This window comes from Gopherus flavomarginatus, chromosome 5 (genome assembly GCF_025201925.1).
Source record: "Gopherus flavomarginatus isolate rGopFla2 chromosome 5, rGopFla2.mat.asm, whole genome shotgun sequence".
NCBI lineage: Eukaryota > Metazoa > Chordata > Testudines > Testudinidae > Gopherus > Gopherus flavomarginatus.
Genome location: NC_066621.1, coordinates 56,271,805 through 56,278,529, shown reverse-complemented (window position 1 = coordinate 56,278,529; position 6,725 = coordinate 56,271,805). Strand labels below are relative to the sequence as shown.

Genomic DNA, 6,725 nt, shown 5'->3' with positions numbered 1-6,725 from the left:
AGTTGTCAAAGTTTGCACCATGGGCGACTGGATCATTGGAATTCTTCACCTAGAAAATGTCTTTTGTTTTTAAGTATAAACCAAAGTCTTTGGGCCAAATTTGGCTTCCAATGAACTTTGTAAATTCAAAGTAACTTTATTTACAATAGTGTAACCAAAAGCAGGACTACAGCCTTTGGCTTTACTCTTATCTTTGGGCTTTTGTTTGAAGGATGCTTGCACAGATTGGAGTGCTGAAAACTGGAGTCAGACACCTCTCTATTTACATCTTTAATCCCGCAAATGACCTGTACAAAAAATAAATGAAACACTCTGTAAAGAAGACTATATAAATCCATTAAATTTACTGGTGTGTTTAAAACATATATGCACACAGTATGCACTGGCCCCTCTTTATAAGAGCAGACCTTCAAGATATGGCTGCTCGCATGTCTGAAAATAGCTGGGCCATTTTCAAACTTTCCTCTTCTGAATTTGAGAATCACAGCCTTAAAGATGTCCCACCACAGTTTGTCAGGTCCCGGGGAAAGACTAGCTATGTTATGCAGTGGGCAAATCAGTTAGTGATTTCATAGACCCTTCCCATTCAGTAGTGTCATATGTATAGCTGGAGGAGACCACCCACATGGTCCAGTGTTGTGGTCAGGTTGCTCTGTTGGAAAAAAAAAAAAGAGTATAAAGTCAGCTTTTTGGCTTCTGCCAATTCATCCAGATGATTTCAATTTGTTTAGATTCCATTTGAATGGTCAGCATTACTTTGACAAAGCTGTGCCAATAGGCAACTCTGTCTCTTCCGCAGCCTTTAAGCACTTCAGTACATTTTGGGAGTAGGCAGAGGTATAGCTATCTGTTTTACAATCCATTACCCAGATGGCTTCCTAACCGTAGGTCCATTAGGCAACTCCCAAATATGCAAGTGTTTATTTTGTGGCTTTTACACAATAAACACTTTCCTGATCTGGGGATTCAACTGACTGAGTAAAGGAAAGATTATGACAATAACCCTACCTTAGAGGGCCATACATTGAGTTCATTTTTAAGTGGAATCCAGACTACTGCAAATTACAGTAACACATTGCAGTGAACTTGTAATCAGTAAGTGTCGAAAAATTGATCCTACAGTTTTTACAGTCATCTCCAACTATGTGTGCAGGGTAATATTACCAGGGAGGTCGTTTTCTTTTTTAACCAGTGTTTGGCAACTGTGACTTTGAGCATGAAAAGACCTCAAGACTATGAGATTATCTACTGATCACAAAAAAGACTTAAACATTTAAAATGTGATGCAGTTTTATTATGCAGTAAAAGAGAGGAAATAGTCTTGGCACTTATTATGATGTTCCTGGTGTTCAGTAAGTTAACCATCAGCATGAGTTCAACCTCATATTGGCAAGAATCTCATGTTCTCAGAGTTTCCATCTATTAGCTGCCATTTCATTAGGGGGATGGTGTGTGGAGAACAAAAGGGGTTCTCTTTCCAGACATTCAGACTGTTGTATAGATTGTTAAATCATCAGAGAAATTAAGTATTTTGAGGCAATTCGGGACTCACACAATGCACCACATGACATATAAGACTTATTTCACAGTGAAGTACTGTAAGTACTTGGAAAAGCAAATAGAATTGCTGATGTAACTGATTAACTCATTACTTTCAGCAAAAATTCTGATTTTTGGAAACAGATGCAGATAAGCACCCAGTACTAGTTCCCAGTTTCCTGTTCACAGTGGGCAGCTAATGTCTTTGGATTTGCCATACAATTTTCTGCCCTCTCTTCCATCAAAACATTCAGGAATTACTTATAGAGAGGGAGTTCTTTTCACAATGAAATACAATCCACAACATAAATGTCTGGACCAAGAGAAAGACCATTTCATGGTATTTCAGTTCCAATGGTCAGGGGGGAAAAGCTATTAGTTAATGGCTTCCCAACTGGTAGGCACACACATTCTTTCCTGATTTTTAGTAAATTTATGGGCTTCCTCAGCCAACCTAGAATTTTTTTTCTTTTTACAGAACTGCTAAATGCTCGAAACATTTTATAGACCTAACAGTGAATTGATCATCTAAGGAAGTTAATAAAAGTCTGATGCATAATATGAATAGGGTTTTTTCCATTAATGTTCCTTCATTGAATAGCATTCATGTACCCGTACCACCTCAGACTATTCGCTTGTCAGTCTTATAAGATAAGGTCAGGCCTGGTCAGTAATTGGATGGAAGACCTCTAAGGAAAACCTGGCTGCTGCAGGTATCAGTGCAGATGACAGAGAAGAGGGCACTCCTCCTTCTAACAGTAGTGATCCACAGTCTTAGCATAGTGCTAAGAGGCAATGTGGGGATAGTGGTTCAGAATAAAATTGGAAACTGAGGCTCCTGACCACATATGATCTTTAATTCTCCAGTGGCATTTTCCCTGATTGTGTGGATCTTGGGAATCCATTGGTTTCAGGGGCTGGACTCCTATCACTTCCAGGAGATGAGGGAAGAAGATCAAACCATGCACGTCTACACAACATGGAAAAAAATCATAGGAAACTTCTCAGGTACAAAGTTAGAGTTTTCTGTCCCCATCATGAGACTAGCCAATGTAGAGGACAATAAGACTTTAGGTAATAAACCCTCACAGTTGTAGGAAGCATTATTATCCCCCTTTTACAGATGGAGGAACTGAGATAGCTATGTTAAGCAATTCACCCAAGGCCATAGACAGATCTTGTCAGATCAGGTAACAGAACTCAGGAGCTCCAAGCACCCATTAGCTGTGCTTAGACCATTCCCTTTAAGGGCTAGATCCTGCAAGGTGCTGGGCACTTTAGAGTTCCATTGACTTCAGTGGGAGTGGAGGGTGCTCTGCATCTCTCAGGAGTCATTTGCAGGATCTTGTCCCATGCGAATATAAAACAGTTCAGTGAAAACGACAAAAGAGTCAGCTGTTTATTTCTGACAACAGGCAACTTCAGTTCATTTCTGTAGCAAAGAAAGGTTTGCTCAATCAGTTATACATGGTAAGTACACTCTGGGAAATAAAAACTGTCCTTGGTTTTATTCCACTCCAGTGTACATCTGAGGATGCTTATTTTTATTTACTTTTTAATGAAATTTAAACATACAATATCAAAATTCCATGATACTTGTAAATTCAATCTAAAATTTAGTCTTCTGAATGCTTGCCATGTATGTAACTGTTTTACCTGTTCCAAAGGAGCAAAGACCATGCAAAATCTGGAGGAGCTGACCAAAAAAATTACATAGGAATTCCTGTCTCCAAATCTGAAAAATAAGTTTGAGAAATATTTTTACACAAGTTAAAGTTTACAGTGCACCACTATAGGTTCAGGAATAGTTTGGGAAATGAGCTGGCAACTAAGAATTGCATCCATAGGGACAGAGGGCTCCCTCTCTGCCCACTTTGACCCTCCTCTGCCATCTTTGGTAGCCCCCCTGAACTACTTTTTGTCAATAGACAGCTGGGGGTCACTGGACTCCTCCACCTGTTTTCTCTTCCTCCCCTGAAGGCAGAAATGTCTGTGTTTCCAGATGTACAAGCAGCAATAGTTTTAGCACACAGACCAACAGGATTAATCTAATTGCAGTTGCCAGTAAATATCACACTAATTATTTAAGCAAGAAAAGAAAGAAAGAAATATAGCTTAAGATAAGTTTAATATAGTATGTGATCTTAATCTAACAAAGAACTGTGCCCTGACTTCAGCAGCCAGGTGAAGCTGCTAAATCAGTGACCTCAAAGAGACTGGTGCCTTGATATCACCCAAGCAATCTTCTTCCTCCTTTGATAAAAGTAAAGTTAGAATTTCTTCTGCTCTCCCTTTCCTTTGCTTGGGTGAGTTCCCCTCTCCCCCATCACCTCACTGGTTGGTAAAATGAGGATTTATCAAGCAGGAGAATCTGAAGTAGGAGTAGCAGGAAAGAGCAGGTGGTTGGCTGGGGAGTGGAAGCCCAGCAGATAGTGCTTCACTAGAACTTGAGAGAGGAACTGTACAGGAAAACTCAATTAAGAACCATTCTCAGAAAAGAGAAGGGATAATGACTGAATAAAGAATGCTTGAAAAAAAAAGGGTGGGGGAGATAGGAATCATGGGCAAATGCAGAATTTAGAAGATGATATTCAGATATATAAATTTTTACCCACAACTACATTAAAATATCGTCATAATAATCTTAGTCTATTCTGCATACAGAACATGTCACAGTGAAATGTGCATACTAAGCTAGTTTCTCTTCAATTTTACATGCAACTGTTCATGGCTTTGTTAGCAATACTGTATATTTGAAATTGACTGAACAAACTCTATGAGATTTTTTGCCGGATAAAAGTCATATGCCTTGAATGAGGATTAGTTAGATAACACATAAGCCCTGCAGGGAAAATATGTTATACAGGCTACTCGTCATAAGTGGGGATTCATATCAAATCCCCCAGGAAGTCATGCACGGCAGTATTTGTTTTTATTTCATTTTACATTTAGTGGCAGTTTATATTGTTCTTCCACTTTGCTGTTGTTAAATAAATAGACATTACAGCATGATAGATTTTTCAGACTCTGTAACAATGTTGTGTGCTGGCCATGGGATAGCATTAAGGACTATAATTATTGTCCAGTAGGTTTCATGAAATTGTGTATCGCATAAACACAAATTCATCCTGTAGAACTGCTTCTCTGATATCATGTATAAACTGTTTGCAAATATATTTCAGTATTGACTTGCTGCTGATGCTGCCACCACCATCACCCAGTTCTAGCTTAAAGGGTGATGTTCTAATCCTCAGATGTTCTTCAGTCTTGTCTTGCTTTCCTTTAACCTGAAGATTTGCCCTATCTATTCACACTCTCCTCCACTCTAGGATACTGCTCAGTTTACACCATGTCTGTCCAACTGCTGACTACTTTTCTGATGCTTTATCCTGTCAGACCCCTTTCTGCACTTTTTCAGGGCCTGATTCTCCTCTAACCTCCCTTTCCCTTTTTCACAAGTATAACTCCTTTGACTTCTGTACAGTAACTCCTGGTTTACATTAGTGTGAGAGGAGAAGAGTGCTCTACAAAACAACCCCAGTAATAATATAACATATTTTTCTTCTTCACCAGGTCCTTGTAGCAATCCTCAAACACAGGAACATAGGAATTGCTGTATTAGACCAGACCAGTGGTCCTTCTAATCTATTATCCTGCTTTTGGCAGTGGCCAGAATCAGATGCTTCTGAGGAAGATCCAAGACAATCCGCAGTAGATAGTAGTAGGGTAACCTACCCTCAAAAACAAATTCCTTCCTAGTTTCCATTAGCTAGAGTCTGGCTTTTGACTACACCATAAGCATAAGCATGAATCTGTGATTACCCTTTGTCATAGATCGGGTGGAGCTTCCCCTGCTGGACACCCAGATTGCTGAGAGGGGATCCAAATGCTAAATCCCATGTGACCTTAGTTTGTGAGGGCTGGACTGAGTTTAGGCACTGTGCCTGGCTTTGGGCTCCTAGGCATGAGCTTCAGGTGCACACCCTGTGTCTAAGAGAGTCTCACATCTCTTGTCAGTTAGGACTCCAGGGTCCAATTGCCTAGCCCCAGAAACTAGTACCATCTCCCACAAGCCTCCACAGCAGCTCTTGCACTTTCCCCTGAACCCCAACAAAAGTGCGAGCCTGCTAGTTTACAGTTTACTTCTTCACAGGTATGCAATTGTGAAAGCAAACACACACAGAGATAGGCTTTGCACAGGATTCTACAACACCATTACTCTTTACTTAGGAAATAAAGCACAAAGCAGTGTGAGCATTTAAGGGTCAAAAACCTACCCCTGAACACAGCACCCCTCACTCTAGCTCACCTTCCTCTTGGTAAGGTGCTCAGGTAGGCAGGGATCCCTCTGCTCCTCAGGATGCTGCAGTAGCTCCCCCTCAGCTTGAGCTGGTGAAAATGGCCAAAGACCTAAAGCAGGTCCCTGCACTTTTATAAACTTTCAGTCACCCCTGTCATGTGACCTACTGGAGAGACCAGGTGGGTGACCTAATATCTTTTATTGGACCAACTTCTATTGATGAAAGAGTCCATCATGATGCTCTTAATAAAGACATTGCTGTAATAAGCCATAAAGACAATCTGTAACCAACTATGCTCCCTTTTTGTTTGAGGACTACAGGGGTGTTAAAGGGCCACTTCACCTTGAATGGTCCCTCAGAATATGTGTTAACTACTTATGCTAAACTGCCTGATCCATCTGATGTGACACTGAGCACCTTTCCCAGACCTCAAGAAGAGCTCTGTGTAGCTCAAAAGCTTCCTTCTTGCCAACAGAAGTTGGTCCAATAAAAGCTATTACCTACCTTGTCTCTTTAATATTCTGAGACTGACATGGCTACAACAATACTGCATGTGAACTACTGATCAGCCTCAACAGGTGACCTCTCCCCTGTTTAATCAGTTCTCCTCAGTAGGCACCTGCCTTTTATCTAAGGTACTTCTATTTGACTAGAGGACTATCAAGATTTAATGACCCTCTATTGTTACCCTTCGGCCATTACCCCTTGGAATTCCAGTCCAACATGGAGGTAAAAGGACAGTTGAGAACATAAACTGTTCTCACATTTAAAAGATAGTTTGCAATCTGACCCAGATACACATAAAAAGCCTAAATATCAAACAGAATTCATATGCTATTTATATATAGATTCCCCAAATCGACGCCCACCTCCACCACAGTGTGA

General features: G+C 40.4%; 1 long non-coding RNA gene across 1 annotated transcript in view; it reads right to left on the bottom strand.

Annotated features, from left to right (window-relative positions):
• Positions 1–204: 204 nt before the first annotated feature.
• The window catches only part of LOC127051797 (uncharacterized), a 45,980-nt gene continuing 39,459 nt past the window's right edge, over positions 205–6,725 (bottom strand). The window contains exon 6 of the long non-coding RNA XR_007774607.1: positions 205–652. This is a non-coding gene — a long non-coding RNA (uncharacterized LOC127051797). The remainder of the gene's footprint in view (positions 653–6,725) is intronic.